Source organism: Camelus ferus, chromosome 21 (assembly GCF_009834535.1).
Source record: "Camelus ferus isolate YT-003-E chromosome 21, BCGSAC_Cfer_1.0, whole genome shotgun sequence".
Taxonomy (NCBI): domain Eukaryota; kingdom Metazoa; phylum Chordata; class Mammalia; order Artiodactyla; family Camelidae; genus Camelus; species Camelus ferus.
The window spans coordinates 2300357-2318701 of NC_045716.1; the positions used below are offsets into that span (position 1 = coordinate 2300357).

At 42.7% G+C, this 18345-nt stretch overlaps 1 protein-coding gene across 1 annotated transcript in view; it reads left to right on the forward strand.

Annotated features, from left to right (window-relative positions):
* RGS8 (regulator of G protein signaling 8) overlaps nucleotides 1–18345 on the forward strand; it is a 122564-nt gene that overhangs the window by 21300 nt on the left and 82919 nt on the right. The window contains exon 4 of the mRNA XM_032463584.1: nucleotides 13592–13639. The gene's annotated coding sequence lies outside the window, so the exon portion shown is untranslated. The remainder of the gene's footprint in view (nucleotides 1–13591; nucleotides 13640–18345) is intronic.

Here is an 18345-nt window from a genome sequence, read left to right on the forward strand (position 1 = left end):
CACCATCTTGGTTCTGACCAGTTGCTACTGTGCTCAGTGGCTGTGTCACTCCTTCAGTGGTTGTGCCCTGCCCCCTGTCCTCCCACTTCAGAAAGACAGGCAGGGATTCTGGATCTGGTTGGGAGGGTGCATGATTTGGGGCTGTGTGGGTGGCACAATCTACAAAGACAGGAAAGACTAGGGGAGAGCAATGTCCTTTGTTTCCAAAACTCTCTAGAAGAGCGCTCCCCAACTTCCAGGACTGCCTAGACTCTTCAGCAATAAATCTAGGGATGCATCCTGACCAGGAGAGGCACAGGGATAACCCCAAGAGCTGCAGGAAGAGCATTCAGCATTTCTATTTAGAACTGATTTTCTTCTCATTCTTTTTAATTTCTGCATTTGTTTTACAGTATACATATTAGTATAATGCTTTATGTATATACACACGTATGTATACCATTTATAAACAAATAAGAGTGACTGAATAAAGGAAACAACAAACAGAGTTGTGGCAGACAGCTAGCTGTTTACCAAAATCTGTCCTTCCTTCCAGAATATACAGTAGCTGGGAGCTGCTGCCCAGCCAGAGGCAGCTTTGCCAGACCCCTGGTATGTAGCTCTCAGTTCTCCCCAGTGGGAGGTACGGAGAAGGGATATTTATTGGTTCTGGACCAAGGCTTTTGAGAAGCAGGCATGCCTTCTTTGTACTCTGTCCCCCTTCTGCTGGCTTAGATGCAGGAAATGGCCAGGTCCTGGGGACGCTGGAGGCCTGAGATGGAAGGAACTTGCATCCCTGAAACATCGCTGGGAGGGTAGCCGCTCACTTACCAGGAACAGCTACCTCGGGCTATTATTTTATACGACCAGGAAATAAACTTCTATGTGTTTGAGCCATCATACTCATTTGAGTCTCTCTGTTATTACAGACTAGCATACAGGGAGCATGCCTGACATTCTGGGAAAGTGGGGGGGGGCATGTGCAAAATATTTGGAGGCACTAATAATAATATTTGGCTTAAGCACATGCCAGATGCAAATGAAATAGGGTTGTCTTGTTCTGTCAGACTCAGGGGACAGCAGCTCACCATTTCTAAGCCATCCCCTCACATCATCAAAAGCTGTAATTTTCATGGAATAGTGGTTAAGTCAGCTGAGTTTTATTTTTGAGGAACTCAAAGTAGTTTTTGAAGAACTGAAATTTTTAGGAAGACTCACAAATCCAGATTGCCATTAATTATAAAGAGCAACTAGCTTTCTTGGTAATCCGAAGATCATCTTAGAAAATGTGGAAGTACTCAGCGAACATTATTAGAAGAAATTGATGAAATTCAGCAAAATGGAACATTTGTTTGGCACAGATTTTGCTAACACTTGCAAATACTTTCATGTCCTCAGATTTTAGCTTGAATTGTCTTCCTTCAAGGTCCGTGGACTTAAGACACAAGTGTTTTCCACTTAAATGAGAGTTCTCTGCCTTACCCCCCAGAATATACAGTTGTCACTGGTATTTAGTTGGAGCATTCCTCCTACCTGGGGTATAGATGGTGAGACTCAGAAAGCCTTCATTAGAGCATGCAGCATAAAGAAGGAATAGAATGATGCGTCAAGGCAATATTCCTGGAAGCTGAGATCAACAGATCATGATTAAAGTCAGCTTGCACTGATATTGGCTGAGAATGTCACGCCAGCTGCTTCTAAACCCCACAAGATGATAGATGTCTTGCTGTTATCCCCGCTGCTCTCCAGAATTAATCAGCACAAAAGAAAAATAGGGCTAGGTTAGAACTCACAGAGATTCCAAAATTCTTCTCGCAGCAGTGAGCAGTGAAGGCTGGGGTGTCAGTTATGAATGCATCAGCTGGTACTTGTGTGGCAGCGGGGAGCACTGTCAGAACCTGGGCACAGTACTCGAGAACCGCAGGAACACCTGGACCAGTGATGGGCCGGTGAGGCGGTCAGAGGGCTCGCGTGGCAGGTGACTGTCATTCTAACCTGCGAATGTCAGCCAGCTGCCATTGAGGGCAGGCGGGGGCAGCCTGGTAAGGGAGGCAGAAAGATGGATGTAAATCGCTCATCTTGGGTTTCGACGCTGGTTTCCCTCCGTTCCCCTCTCCTCTCCTTTCTCCTAGTAAGGGAGCTAAGAATAAAAATGCTGGAACCTGCTGTTTTATTTTTCACTCAAGAATCTGATTAATGAGGGCTGCTGGGTTTAATCAATGGTTGTCTGTTTCAGCTTAGAAAACACTATTTTGGGGAGTAGAAAAAATATTGGCAAGCATTCACCTTGTGGAGAGCTGCATTATTTTGCAAACGGTTAAAGAAATAGACTTCAGCCTTGGGCTGGAATCCCTGTTCCTCCAGCTGGGTCGGATATTTAATAGCGGTGGGGCCTTGAGTGGTTCCCTCCCTTCACCTGAGCCTTAGTCCCTTCACCCAGGACATGGGGATAATAATGTTACTCACCTCTTGAATTTGTTGTGGAAGTTGAGCCAAAGCCTCCTGTGTTGGGTAAATGATAACCTCTTCATTATCTACCTATCTTTTCTCCTTTCATCTTTTTAGAAGTAAGATCGAGATTGTATCTGTTTATGGGTACTTGGGTTTTGGGTCCCTGCTCCTGGTTAAATCCCCTGCTGAATGTTTGCTGAATCCCCACTGACCATTTCTGAATCTGGAGAGTTAGCATCACCCCTATTTATTTCTGTCTGGAGCCCTCTCCTCTCTTTCTTGCCTTAGGAAGTGAAAAATGAACTGATAACGAAGGAAAGTTCGCTTTGATTTCCTGGCAAGAAGCTGTGGGCTCGTAACGCGAGTACTTACTCTTTGCCGTGCTGGTCAGTGTTAGGCCCCCTCACACAGTGTGCAGAGATGCCATCTCTGGGTTAGAGCTATGGCACCTAAGAGAGAAAGATGGCCTGGCTGCTGCCCGAAGCCGGCCTTACGTCCAGGGACCAGGTGCGCTAAAGCCCAGCTATTGGATTGGACTGAATGGGCATTTCATTCAAGCTCTGCCCCACCGTGACCTCGTGGGGCTCGTCTCTCTCTCTCTGGAAAGTGGGAAAATCGGTTAAGGTTTAGTTCAGGGAGCGGAAACTATCCCAAGTGTGTTAAATAGAAGGGGGATTAGTATGGGAGATTGGGTGCTTCCAAAATTGTTTGAAGTACAGGTTGGAGGAGTGGGTGCTAGGCGGAGCCCCGAGAGTGACTCCTAGGACGTCGAGGGGCTGACCCAGCAGACGTGACGAGCTCCGCCCCTTTAGGAGGGCAGTCAGAGGCTGTGTCCATCAGCTTTCGTGACGCAGTGTCATAGATCTAGAGATCAGAAGACAGCATTAAGGAGGGGCTTCTGCTTCTCCCCCACCAAACTGTCTGGACCGTGGAATGTGGAGTCTGGTGATCTCCATTGCCCAGTCACTTCTCAACATCCATGAAAACACTAAAATTCTAAAACTGAAAAGCACTGAAGTCATTGTCAGCAGTACACAGCAAAAGCAGCAGGAAGATGGCTTCCACCTTCCAAATCTCTACAAGTGCATCACATTCGTGGGACATCCAGTCTCCTAACTTGAATCCGGAAAATGTAGTTTTTCACTTCTAGCCTCTGTATCATCGGAAGGCACCCGGAAACAGGTGGGAACAGATTCTGAGCCAAAACCAACCAAATCCTGCATGCTGCCCTTCCTGAGTGCCATTTTATGCCCGTCGAACTGCCCCCAATTCAATAGCAGCTACTCAGCAAAACCAAGCGAATTCACTGAGGGAGACACAGCTGTTCAAACACTGGCGGGCAATTGTATGGAACCCTGTGCTCAAGGAGGAAGCGTCAGATCTTCAGTGAGTGTGCGATGAGAGACAGGGACCTTCTGTTCCCCAGCGGATCTCAGTTCCTGTGTGCTTCTCACAGTGAGAATCTTGCCTGCCTATCTGTGTATAATCAGGCCTCCATCTCCATCATTCTGTATCCATGGGTTCAACCAACCAAAGACTGAAAATATTTGGGAAAAAAAATTCCAGAAAGTTCCAAGAAAGTGAAACTTGAATTTGCCAGGTAACTATTTACAAAGCACTTTTACCGTATTAAGTGTTATAAGCAATCTAGAGATGATTTAAAGTATGTGGGAGGACATGTGTAAGGTTGTATGCAAATACTGTGCCGTTTTATAATTAGGGACTCGAGCATCCTCAGATTTTGGTGTCTGCGGGTGTCCTGGGACCAGTTCTCCAGTGGATACCGAGGGATGACTGTACTCTGAATAAGTGAGTGGAATAACTGAAAAATATCTTTGTCACAGTCAGGCCCTCGGCCTGAGGCCAAACCCTTTGTGTTACAAGATACTGTGATAAACATAAAGAGAAGTTTAGGAGGGTAATTTTTTTTTAACTGTTTAAGGTTTATTTTTGGCTTCCTGGCTTAAATCTCAGACCCCTTCCTCCCCACTCCACCCCCATAAGAAATGGTTTTATTGTACTTCATTGAGGATTCAGTGAGAATCAAACCAAGTGTGAAGTCGTGTGAAAGTATGTTGTAAACTGTAAAGTCCTGCAATGATGTCTGGTGTTACTGTCATATGGAGTGTCTTCTATGTAATGGGGACTTTCCATATTTTGCTAAATTCATTTTATCATTGTCTATCTCTTTCTCTCTCCATATATATTTATATATATTATTTATGTATCATATATCTTTGTATTTATGCATTACATATATTTATATTTTTTCTAAGTCTCTTGACAGCAACTTTCAGAAATCGTCCCTTTGTCCCTAAATACTTCATCATATATTTTCTAGGAATATTCACTCAGGATATTTAACAATGATGTGCTGTGAACTAATTACAGATCTTACATTTTGCAAGTTGTTCCCATAACTTTTTATATAATTTTTTAATAGTGATGCTTTTTTTTTTTCCTGGTCCAGGATCCAATACAGAATCATACATCTGGAACGGTTTTCTAGCCTTTCTTTGATTTTTTTTTTTGACATTGACATTTTTTAGGGAATTTAAGCCAGTTATTTTTTAGAAGTCTTTCAAATTGGGTTTTGTTTGATGTTCCCTCATGATTAGAGTCAGATTATGCAGTTTTGACAGGAATATTAAATAAGTGGTTAATGTTAAGCTAAATAGAAGACATGATATGATATAGATTCTCTAAGTGTGAATTGTCAATCACCGGATGGTTTGAAAGCAGGGAGCCAGCCCAATGTGGAGTCCAGAACCCAATGTGGAGGTCAAGTTCTGGTATTAACCATGTGACACTGAGTTATATTAATAAAAATGATGATGGTGATAATAATAATAACAATTTAGCAATATACAGCGTGCCTTTACATTCATGATCTCATTAATCCTTCAACAATCTCATGAGGTAAAAGTGATTCTTACTTATGCATGAGGAAACTGAGGCTGAGGGAGGTCAAGTTCTTTGCCCAAGGTCACACAGATAGAGAAGGGCAGGGGGCAGGGGTCAAACCCAAGTCTCAAAACTAGACTTTACATCTTATGATTATAAACCCACATGCTGGAGCAGAAGTCACACTGCCTTGTTGGGAATTCAACTTTAAAAGAAGAAGATGAATTAAACATAATGCACAAGACAGTGCTTCCCAGCCTTGTGGATTTCAAGAGCAATAAAAATAGTTTAAAAAATTGAGGAACAGTGCAAAGCTTATAATACTGTATTCTACCAAGTAAGAATATTAAAATATAAAATCAAATGTTATCTAATATCAGTACTGATTGATAAAAGGACATTTTAATATAAAAATATAGAAAAGCCATAATTTCAGAATAAAGAACCGTCTTTGAGGTTGGACGTGTTAGTTTTGTAACATACCCAGTACCTTGCTATTGCTTTTCCCAGTTCGCTGGGACCTGGTGAAAGCTCTGCCCAGAACAGCCCCCATCAGGGGCCAGGCATTTGGGGGGCACTGTATGTTGGTGTCTTCTTGCTCTGTCGTCCAGTGGCTTTATTCTATGTGGCAAGAGTACGTGGGCAGGGAAGGGGACAGTGCACGGTGAGATGCGCCGGGCTGGAGCGGGGCGGGGAGACACGGCCCTGGGGAGTGCTGGTGGTGTTGGCCCTTGGGGTTCATGCGTTGCCTTTGATTCGTCTTCCTCCTTACTCCACGGTTCCTTGTTCACTACTCCTTGCCTCGTATTTATTGCTATTGCCCTTTTTTTTTTCTTTACGCCTTCCCAGTTTTTCTTATCTTGCTCCTCTGCTCCTTAGCCCTTACTTTCAAGGAATAAGGAAGAGTTGACATGATACCAAACACAACATCACTATCTGGGCAGCATCGGAATAGAATATCACGTGTTTTGTGTCTGAAGGCTCAGGGTGGAAGGTTCTAGAAGGAAGCTTTTGGCAGTTAAGTTAGGCACTCATCCTAGCACAGATATGTATTATATATATATTTGTATGTTATATATACATTATATATATACATACAAAATATGTTATATATATTTTCATTTTATTATGTGTCTTTTATTAATGCATTAAGTAACCATACGTTGAAGTGGGTCTAGTAACTCCTGTCATGCCGAAGTTAGTAGTGATGACTGTGAACAAGGTTTTGCAACATGATATCAACTGTAATGTGATATTAGACTAGCTTTATCACAGGTGACTGAGGGACAGGCGCTGCTGCTACCACTGAAGTGGGACAGCTACAGTCATAGTCAAAGGAGGGGCTCAAGCTCAGGTAGAAGTGAGTGAAAATCAAGATGGATTTTTTTTTCCATTCCAAGTTCACGGATTCCCTGAATTCTACCCACGGATCTCTTGGTGGGGGGATCTGTGGCCCCCAGATTAAAAGCTCTGTTTTAAAGCCTGTACTCCCTGCTCACTTCCTCGTCTTCCATTCATGTCTCAAGTTTATGATTCCTCCGATATCTGGGTGCCGACTGTGTGTAAGGGTCAGCAGTCTTTGGCAATCTGGCTTTTACTCCCATGGCCCCGGGTCCCTGTGCTCACCAGAGTCACCAGTGTTCCTTCAAATTCAAAAGAACTTTTTCCATCTCCGTATTACTCCATCTCTGTGCAGCCGCAGAAGCCAAGCCATCTTCTCCTTGGAACTTTCTCCTTCCTGGGCTTCTGCAATATTCTTCTCTATGGATGTGACACAGTGGTTTTAACCCTCACAGAGGCAGAATTCACACAGGGAGCTTTTTCAAACATGGGTCTGGGGCCCTGTTCTCTGGATGTTCTGAGGGAGAAGGTTTGCAGGGGAGTCCAAGCTACACAAATAATTCCAATTTGCTCCAATGGTTGAGAATCACTTAAGTGATTTATGAGTGTATAAGGTATGTTTTACACCCACAACTATAATAATGATAATGATAATAACATAATAATAATAATAATATAATTATTATCTTAGACAGGCATTTTTCATTCTCCCACTGAGTTTCAAAGCACAGGTCTCACTTAATCTTTTCTTCGCTTCATTTCCCTCTTTAAAGGTGAAAACAAAACAAAACTCCACCTCCTTCAACAAAGTGATGTGTATATAAATGAGGAAATGTCTGCAAAATGCTGCTGGAATCAAATGTATTTTGTAAAACTAAAAATCGTCCTTTATTTTGGAAGCAAACTGGAAGAAGGCAGAGAGAGGTGATACATTCCAGGGGTGGCTAGCAAAGTGCTAATTCACCGCCAGTGGTGAGAAAGCAACGTTAGTCTGTGTGTGAGAATGTGGGACAAGCAGGAAGTGAACTTTTGCAGGTGCCAGATTTGCGGCCAGCGGTCCTAGTGCAAGGCCATAGAATTTTAAAGAAATGCTGATTTTCAAAGTTGGAAGGGACCTTAGGATCTTCCATCTCCATCCTTTATCTTGTGCTTGAATCCTTGTGAAAACAACCAGTCAGGGCCCCATTCTGACTTTCAAGAGTCCCTGACACATTTGCTTTTGTACGCCATTTGCTTCATAAAAATGTTTAAAATTCTATTTTACGATTCCAGTGGTATATAAAACCAACTTTAATCCAGGGCTGGATTTATTACTATATATTATTATTATTATTATTATTATATGTTCATTTTTCTTATGATTTTAAAAGAAATTAAAGTGAGAACATTTTCCTGGGCCCCTGAAAGAACCATGGGCCTTAGACACTTGCCTCTTGTACCTCAGAGAAGTCGGTCCTGCTTCTAGAGAGAAGTCGGTCCTGCTAATGAGAGTCAGCTCATTATCTTACGAAGCAGCCTGTATATTCCGTTTGAAGAGGATTTTATTTGATAGAAGGTTCTTTCTTATTTTGAGCTGAAGTTTGCCCCCCCCTTTTTTTTAAAAAGACTTTTATTCTAGTTCTTTTCCCTAAAAATAGTCTGTTCCTTCTCCCTCATGTCATGTGTACAAGAGCATGGCTCCCGGAAGTGGGAACCTTAGACCAGAAGCCTTGGCATCACCTGGCGCTGATTAGATGTGCTGAATCTCAGGTCTCTCTCACCATTTGTCTATTGAATCAGAATCTGCATTTTAAGAGCTCCTCAAGTGCTCATATTCGCATCCAAGTTGGAGAAGCACTATACCCAGTGAGAATAACAATATGCAAGTATTTATCCAGTGCTGCTCTATGCTGGAGGCTATTTTAAGTGCTTTATGTGGTTTGCCTAATTAATCGGTTCAGTAACCTTATTTTCCCCATTTTACAGATTAGCAAACTGAGGCATGGAGATGAGTGACTTGCTCAAGGTTTGTCCAGTAAGGAAGTGGTGTGTAGGAATTCAAACCAAGCAGTGTGAATCCAGGACTATATGCTCTTTTTTCTTTTTAATTGAAGTATAGTTGTTGTACAGTAGTTTTGTATAAATTATAGTGACGCACAATTTTAAAGGTTACACTCCATTTATAGTTATTGTAAAATATTGGCTCTATTCCCCATGTTGTACAATACATCCTTGTAGCTTATTTTATACCTGATAGTTGTACCTCTTACACGCTCTTTACCTTCGTGCTTCTTTGCCTATCCCTCTGTGTTTCTTTTGAGAAAAAGTTCCTGCTGCCTTGCTTATAGCTCAGGTTGCCAGGGCAGGAGCAGTCTTTTTAATACCACTCAACCCCACTGTCTTGCTATGGCTGATTGGAGTAGAGACGGATCGCTGCTTCATGGCCAGGCAACCTACAGCTAGTCTACAACTTAGCACTTGGGTGGTCTGCTATGAACCAGTAATTGATAAGCTAGACTTTGTTAAAATTAAAAACTCCTCTGTGAAGACAGTGTCACAAGAATGAGAAGAGAAGCCACAGACTGGGAGGAAATATTTGCAAGAGACACGTTTGGTAAAGGATTGTTTTTCCAAAATATACAAAGAACTCTAAAACTCAAGGATAAGAAAATGAACAACTCAATTAAAATATGGGCTGAAGATATTAATAGACATCTCACCAAAGAAGATATACAGATGGCAAATAAGCATATGAAGAGATGGTCACATCATACATCATCAGAAAGATGCAGATTAAGTATATCTGTTAGAATTGTCAAAACCTGGAACTTGACAACACTAAATGCTGGTGAGGATGTGGAGCAACAGGAACTCTGACTCGTTGCTGGTGGGGATGCCAAATGATACAGCTACCTTAGGAGTCAGTTTGTGGTTTCTCACAAAATTAAATGTATTCTTACCATATGATCCAGCAATCTCATTCCTTGGTGTTTATCCAAAGGAGCTGAAAACTTATGTCCACACAAAAATATGCTCATGGGTGTTTATAGCAACTTTGTTCATGATTGCCAAAACTTGGACGCAACCAGGATGTCCTTCAGCTGATGAATGAATAAATAAACTGTGGTATGTCCAGACAATGGAATATTATTCAGCTCTAAAAAGAAATGAATGGTCAAGCCACAAAGACATGGAGGAAGCTTAAAAGCTTATTACTTAGTAAAAGAAGTCAATTGAAAAAGCTACATACTTGGAATTAGACAGTATGATTCCAACTATATAACATTCTGGAAAAGGCAGAACTCTGGAGACAGTAAAAAGATCAGTGGTAGCCAGAGGTTGCAGATGGGGGAGGAGAGGTGAACAGGCAGAACACAGAGGATTTTTAGGGCAGTGAAAATACCATGAATGAAACTATAATGATGGACCCATCTAATTATACATTTGTCCAAACCCACAGAATGCGCAAAACCGAGAGTGAACTCTAATGTAAACTGTGGACTTTGGTGGAGGATGTTGATGGTGGAGGAGGCTGTGTATGTGTGGGGACAGGCAGTATATGGGGAGCTGTACTTTCCTCTCAATTTTGCTGTGAACCTAAAACTGCTCGAAAAAAGTGAAGTCTTTAAAAAAAAAAAAAGCATGCTAAGCCACTGGGATTCTCACTCAATGGTATTTAAATGAAGTAACTTGCAAAGAATTTGCTGGTTGTCAGAGGAAGAAGCAGATGGTTGACCAGATGAGTCATGTGAAAGGTGACTTTTCTTTAAAAAGGCACTTGAGCTTCTGCTGCTATCATATCTAGACCACCTTGAGTTCAAATCCACTCTCCCACCATTTTTCCAGGAGGCCCACATCCATTATGACTCCATCTCTCGGATTTCCCTCGGAGTCTCCTTAGAGGCTCTGTAATAATCCCATTTTACCTGAGCTAGCTTGAATGAGTTTCTCTTGTTTATCATAAAAACCAAACTGTGACACACATTCACATATTTGAAAACACCCATGCACCTCCTTGAGATCCCCTCTCTAAGCGGAACACCCCCAATTCAATCCGTTAATCTTCATACCTTATGTCCACTGCCTCTCTTGGTCCTTCCTCTCTGGAAGCTTTCAAAAATGGACTAATATGAAGGCTGGGATTGGAAGCTACTTTTATGGAGCAGTTTGAAGGCAGAAGAGTAGATCTGCCAGTCCCAACATTTCTTCCTTAGCCCTTGGCAAGACTCTTCCTCAGAGCCTTAAAATTGGTTCTGTTTACAAGAGGGTCTTTCCAGGGGCCACAGTATGCCTTGCTAAGAGTGAGGCCTTGTGCCAGTGAGTGGGAGTAGGTCCTTTGAAGAAAAGCAGTGAAAATCAAGGATGGAGAGAAGGGCCAGAGAGTGTTTCCCAAGCCTGCTCTGGCTTGAATGCATTTCAGAGGAGAAATCCTGGCAGAAGACTGCGTCTCCCAAACTCTGAGGAAGGAACAGGTGACTGGCTTGCAGCAGCAGAGAGAAACCGTGGTCTGTTCCCCTTGTGGTTGTCGTGTTCAGGTCAGTACTAACTTTAGCCGTGCAGTCCTCAAATGGGGACAGTCCACTAGTGGATTAAATCCTGCTTAAATGACTGAGAAGCTTTTAGCCAGAGATCAGAAGAAAGGAAAGGAAATTATTTCATCTCTTCTCTGCCTGGTGCGTGGTGGCTTCCGGGGAAGCTGTTCTCCAGTGTTTTGCATTATTATAAAACTTTCTATTCATATAGCATTGATCTCTCAGGAGCCTGGCATCCTCCATAAGCACTTTATCAGCAACTGGGAAGGAGGGAGGAAGTGTGGACAGCATTTGGCTTGTTTTGTTTCTGGTGGTCACTCTTTTAGCTGAGACCCCAAGGACTTTCTCATTGTATAAATAGGCTCACAGTATTGCCCCTCTACTGGCTTCACACTGGATGGGTGTCCAGCTACCCACGGCTGAGTAATTATCCTCATGCCATTATTGATTTGCCTCATTTCGACATAGGGTAAATATTCTCCATCTTGGTTGGGGAAATGGAGGCATAGAGGCACCTTGCAGGATGACTGAGTTCTCATGCTGGGCCACTGGCGAGTCTGAAGCAATTGCTATCAAATGTTCGGCTCCCCGCCTGTCTCACCACCTTCTTCCTGCCTGCAGTGAGCAGGGGACTGTTCCAGAGCTGAGGTGGGCTGGTTTGTCCTGAAAGAAGTCTGAGGGTCAGAGGGAGGTATCACTTGAGCTGGAAGGCATGACCCCAGGGTGGTTGGCTGACCTTCAGATACCCTCTCCTCAGACCTACGACCAGTGCACTTCTCATCAGATCAAGCTGCCTCTCTGGGACTCAGACATTTCGTAAAAGATCTGAAGGGCATTTCAAATGGCTCTGGGACATGAATAGCTGTTGCAAAAGAAGGTTGCTTCAGCGATATGATGGCTGAATCAGCATGGCGTTGAATTAGCAGCACTCTGGTCTTCAGGGTAATAGCATGATGATAAATGAACATTATTACATTTTTACCCTGTGAATGAGTCCTTAGTGAAAAGACAGACAGCTTCCAGGTGTCTTGCCACAAGATTTAAACAACTGAGTCACTAGAACTTGATGGAGGAACAAGTGACAGTGTAGAATCTCCTCGTGATTCAATGGGCGCCAACTTGGATTGTCCCCAGTCCCAACTTTAGCATCTTTCTTTAGTCACTCTGCCCGTAGTCAGTTCCCCTTCTGGGGGTGCACAATAGGAGGAAATTCTCATGAAGGAGACAAAGCTGCCACCGTCCCGCCTGACCAAACATCCCCCGAGAGAACGGGCTGCCCACGCCAGAGAGGGCGGCTCCCGAGAGGAACCACCTGCCGGTGTTCCACGTCAGGGCCTTGAGCTACTGGCCATCCCCGAGCAGGCCTGACTGATGTGCCGGCCCCTCCGGTTGCCAAGGAGACGAGGCAATCCCTCAAGAATGTCCGATCAGATGGCTCAGCCCAGACTCTGCTGTCAGGGCAGGGGGTGGAATGGAACGGAGGGAGCACTGTCTGAGAAGTCTTGTCTCTGTATTAGCTGGACATCAGCTAGATGGGTGGGTGGGAACTGTCTGGGTCTTGGTTTTCTCCTCTGTGGGGTTAATGACCTGGCTGGGCAACAGTTAGAGAGGAAGAACTCGTAAGCATGGAATATATTGCCTATGTCATAAACATAAAGGCATCCGACGCGTTTGTGTTGACTGGTAAAACAGAGAGGCTGCTTTTATTTACTGATCGTGGGTTTTCCGGGGCCATCCGTCCACTGAGGACCCCCAGACAGATGAGTTTGGTGAAAGGACAGGATACTCCAAGGGAAGAATGTCACCTCTTGTGACTGAATTTAAAAATATGTATCTAGAAAGCCTTCAGAAAGCAATTCAGCCTAATATAGGAGGGGTAGTTTGCCAGTGGGCTTAAGTGTCTCCCTATTGATTATAAAGAAAGAAAAATCCCCCGTGAAGTCAGGGGTCGGAAACTCTGGTTGATGTCAAGAGGGCAGTGTCCCTCTGACAAGTGCCACAGGAGGGGCTGGTCCACACAGAGCTCGAGCATAGAAGCTCTGGGAAGCAGCACTATGTCTTCGTTGTTGTGCGGGAGAAGAGGCCATGCCAGCTGACTGGGCCCAGTTCTCTAGACAGAACGGAAAGGGGGCGATTCAGTAAGTCCTCATAGCCCAAGAAAAAGAGCCCTTAGTCACATTCCACACCCTCTGTTGTAATTCTGCTGTCACCAAACAACTTTCTGACCTATAGTCTGTTTATTAGTCATGATTAATGAGCACCTGCTATATGCCTGGCCCTGGGTACTACCTTTCATGTGTATTATCATGCGTGGCTCCTCACAGCAACCTTTGAAGGAAAGTTTCAAGAATCCCATTTTTAAAAAATTTAAAAAATTTTTATTTATTTTTTTATGTATTTTTCAGATTCTTTCCTATTATAGAGATACTGAATATAGTTCCCTGTGCTATAAGGTAGGTCCTTGTTGTTTATCTATTTTATATCTAGTAATGTGTATATGTTAATCCCAAATTCCTAATTTATCCCCCCTTCCTGCTTTCCCCTTTGGTAACCATAGGTTTGTTTTCTATATCTGTGAGTCTATTTCTGTTTTGTAAATAAGTTCCTTTGTATCATTTTTTAGATTCCACATATAAGGGATATCATATGACATTTATTTTTGTCTGATTTCCTTCACTTAGGATGATAATCTCTAGGTCCATCCATGTTGCTGCAAATGGCATTATTTCATTCTTTTTTATGGCTGAGTAATATTCCATTATATATATGTATATACGTACCACCTCTTCTTTATCATTCATCTGTTGATGGACATTTAGGTTGCTTCCATGTCTTGGCTATAGTAAATAGTGCTGCTACGAACATTAGGGTGCATGTATCTTTTCTTTTAATTTTTTAATTTTTTAAAACTTTTTTATTGAGTTACAGTCATTTTACAATATTGTGTCAAATTCCAGTGTAGAGCACAATTTTTCAGTTATATATGAACATACATACATTCATTGTCACATTCTCTTTCACTGTGAGCCACCACAAGATCCTGTGCTACACAGTACAATCTTGTTTGTCTATTCTACATTTTGAAATCCCAGTTCCTTCCCACCCCCTGTCCCACTGGCAACCACAAGTTCGTATTCTATGTCTGTGAGTCTGTTTCTGTTTTGTATTTATGTTTTTTTTTTTTAGATTCTGCATATGAGTGATCTCATATGGTATTTTTCTTTCTCTTTGTGGCTTACTTCACTTAGAATGACATTCTCCGGTAACATCCATGTTGCTGCAAATGGCGTTGTTGGTTTTTATGGCTGAGTAGTATTCCACTGTATAAATATACAACATTGTCTTTATCTAGTCATCTGTTGATGGACATTTAGGCTGTTTCCATGTCTTTTTTTTTTTTTTTTAACATTTTTTAGTGGTTTATAATCATTTTACAATGTTGTGTCAAATTCCAGTGTTCAGCACAATTTTTCAGTCATACATGGACATACACACACTCATTGTCACATTTTTTTCTCTTTGAGCTACCACAAGATTTTGTGTATATTTCCCTGTGCTATACAGTATAATCTTGTTTATCTATTCTACAATTTTGAAATCCCAGTCTATCCCTTCCCACCTGCCACCCTCCTGGCAACCACAAGTCTGTATTCTATGTCTATGAGTCTATTTCTGCCCTGTATTTACACTTTTTTTGTTGTTGTTGTTGTTGTTTGTTTTTGTTTTTGTTTTTTAGATTCCACATATGAGCGATCTCATATGGTATTTTTCTTTCTATTTCTGGCTTACTTCACTTAGAATGACATTCTCCAGGAGCATCCATGTTGCTGCAGATGGCATTATGTTGTCGGTTTTTATGGCTGAGTAGTATTCCATTGTATAAATATACCACCTCTTCTTTATCCAGTCATCTGTTGGTGGACATTTAGGCTGTTTCCATGTCTTGGCTATTGTGAATAGTGCTTCTATGAACATTGGGGTGCATATATCTTTTCAAGTTAAAGTTTTCTCCAGATACATGCCCAGGAGTGGGATTGCAGAATCATATAGTAACTATTTCTTTCACCTTTTAAAGAACCTCCTTACTGTTTTCCATAACGGCAGCATTAATTTTCATTCCCCCAACAGTGTAGGAGAAAGAACCTCATTTTTAGGTGACAAAACAGACTAAGAATGGTTAAGCAATTTCCTCAAAGTTGCTCATCAGAAACAGTAGAGCGGTGATTTCATACTGCTCGGACTAACGTTCAATGTCTTCTTTCTTTTCTGCGTGCTGCTTCCTACTGGAAGGGACTGCTTGATGCTTCTGGTTGGTTCCAGTCTTGGGCCAGAGACGTCTCCCTGGGTGGAAATGAAGGAGTGGCCACAGTTGGTGGGACTCAAGCCCCCCAGACTGGTTACTTCTGGGTGAACTTCTTATTGTGCTTGAATGTATGGGATGGAAACAGATCAGACCTTGGACCTTGAACTGCAATCTTCTCATTAAGGTAGTGTCTCTATGGCCCTGATAAAAATAGGCTGTCAGTTCTTCCCCTTATACTTCGGCAGTGACTGACTTCTGGCAGGACTTGTGAAGACACGGCACACTCCCTGTGTGGCATCTTTAAATGGGAAGCACGCTGCAATTCACCTTCTCTCCCCAGGAAAGCTCGAAATTAAATGAATACAAGCAGCTTGGTATTACTGCTTTTGTTTTCACAGCTGCTGAAATAGCTCTGGCTTTTCTGGTCTGATTCATGATAACTTCAGTTGAAATTACATGTGTCTAAAGATAGGACAGGCAGGTCAGAGCTCCTGAATGGGGATTGTCCTTTGTTTAAATGAGATCTGCTCATTTTAGCTCAGAGCAGTCCTTGACCCACAAATAAATGTGAAAAGCCCGTAGAAGTCCCTCGACATGATTGATTTCACCTATATAGTCATAACATATTGTGTTTGCACTGAAGAGGTTATTTTAACAATTAACACGAGGCAGGTATGACCCCCTTTTCATTGGGAAGGTTCACAATTAAGTGCCTATATTGTAGATTTGTACTGAGGGACAGCAATGAATTGCTTCAATGGTGGGTGATCAGAAAGGTCGGTGAGGGTAGGGGTAGCAGCTGTGTGGGAGTGCAGTGGAGAGAGGATCTGAAAGTTGTAAGATGGCCCAGAGTTTTTTTCAGCTCGGGGAAGGATTCTGAGGGAAGCAAGCTGTCTTCAGATAGTAGGGGTGGGGGGGGGTGCTCACTTGCCTTGGGCGGGAAGAAGTAGGTTTGCCCTTTTACCCCAGGGGGTAGAACTTGGACTAAAAGAATCTAGATGCAGGGAGACAGTCATGTGGGGAATTTGGATACTTGGGGAGTTTACTCTAAGGAACAATTCTGAGAACATTAAAGTTGTTTGGAATGATGGAGGCGGATACCTCAAGTCACTGGGATGCGTTCAAGCCAGGGAAGCCATGGCTTGGATTCTAGCCAATCCACGAGTGAGAGGTTATACCCAATGGTCCTAAGTTCCATCCCAATTCTAGTTCATGGTTTGATTTAAATACTGGTGTCCATTACTCTTACGTGAATCGAATCTGAGAAATCATTTAGCAGTGTTATGTTGGAATAGAGCGTATCTATGCACTAAAACCTCACTAATTTAAAATAATTGAAGAGGAAAGCTAGTTTGGTTGGTGAAGTCAATTATGAAATGCTTGTAAATAATAAATGGCAATTTTACGACTTTCAAGTCCATATGTGTGGAATTATGTCTAGCAAAGTTGCCCGAGCAAGGTCCTGCTTTAATGAATAGAGAATGATTTGTAATCAACAGGCTTGCTCGCTTCTGCTTAGATTAGAATTAAATCATATGTAATTCAGAGCATTTGAAAACAGTTGGTCTCTTAAGTAAATAAACAGGCCCCTCAGAATTTCAAGTATGTATTTGCTGTCAGCCCTTCCTTTTTTCCGGTTGACAGGGCAGAGGGAAGCTTCCGTTCAACGCCTGTCCAAATGTCACAATTAAAAAACAAACAGAAGTGCACTATGAGTAAATGAGATTTTTTTGCTATATTTTTGCCAGACAAATCCTCTGTTTCTTAGGTTGGATGATAGATTGCTCAAAACTCATGGGAGGAGACTTTCTGAGGAACCGCTAATGTCTAGAGGGTGTGGCAGAAGTTAGATTTAACATTTCTTTCATTCATTGATCGAACTTTAATGTTTAAAAAAAACCACATGTTATATGATTCTGCTTCTATGAAATGTCCCGAATAGGCAAATCCATAGAAACAGAAAGTAGATAAATAGGGCTTTGGTGGGGGCACTTTGGGGGCGGATGGAATGTGACTGCCAACGGGTGTAGGGTTTTGTTTTGAGAGGATGAAAATGTTCTAAAATCGGTTGTGGTGATCGTCACACAACTCTGAACATACTAAAACCATTGAATTCTACGCTTCACACAGGTGAACTGTATGGTGTGTGAATTACATCGCAATCATTATGGAGCTGTGTTACGAGCCAGGAACCGTTCTGGGCACTAGACATAGAGTGTTGAACAGGACTAAGTCCCTGCCGTCAGAGAGCTTACATTCCAATGGGAGAGTCGGATAATAAACGTGTGAGCAAAGCATGTAAAAGCGTAATCTTAGGAAGAGATAGTACTCTGTAGAAAGACAAAGCGGGATGAGGAAGTAGAGTGATATATGTGTAATGTACACGTGTATGTCTGGGTTAGTGTACGTGCGTCTGAGCGTATAGCACACCTGCCTGTATGTATGTGTATGTATTATGTGTGTGTACTTGTGCACTGAGTGTATGTGCATGTCTGTGTCTGCACACGTGTTCTCTACTTTAGATGGGGTGACTAGGGAGGACCTCTCTGGGCCTTTTGAGCAGCGATCTGAATGAAATGAAAGAATGAGCTGCCCAGATAACTGGCGTAAGTCCATCTCAGGCAGCGCAGACCCTAAGGCGAGAATATTTTTGGCCGGCATGACCAAGAGGAGGAGAGGGTGCTAGTGGGGAAGCTGGGGAGGTTGGCAGGGGTCAGGCCGTGCAGGGTAATAACCATGGTGATGTCTGTGAATTACCTTCAGAGCGCGGTCTTAGCACAGGTAAGCCACTAAGTTTGCGTGCCTTTTCTGCAGCCCGTTAAGTTCTTCTCACAACCCCTATCTTGTCGGACGCTC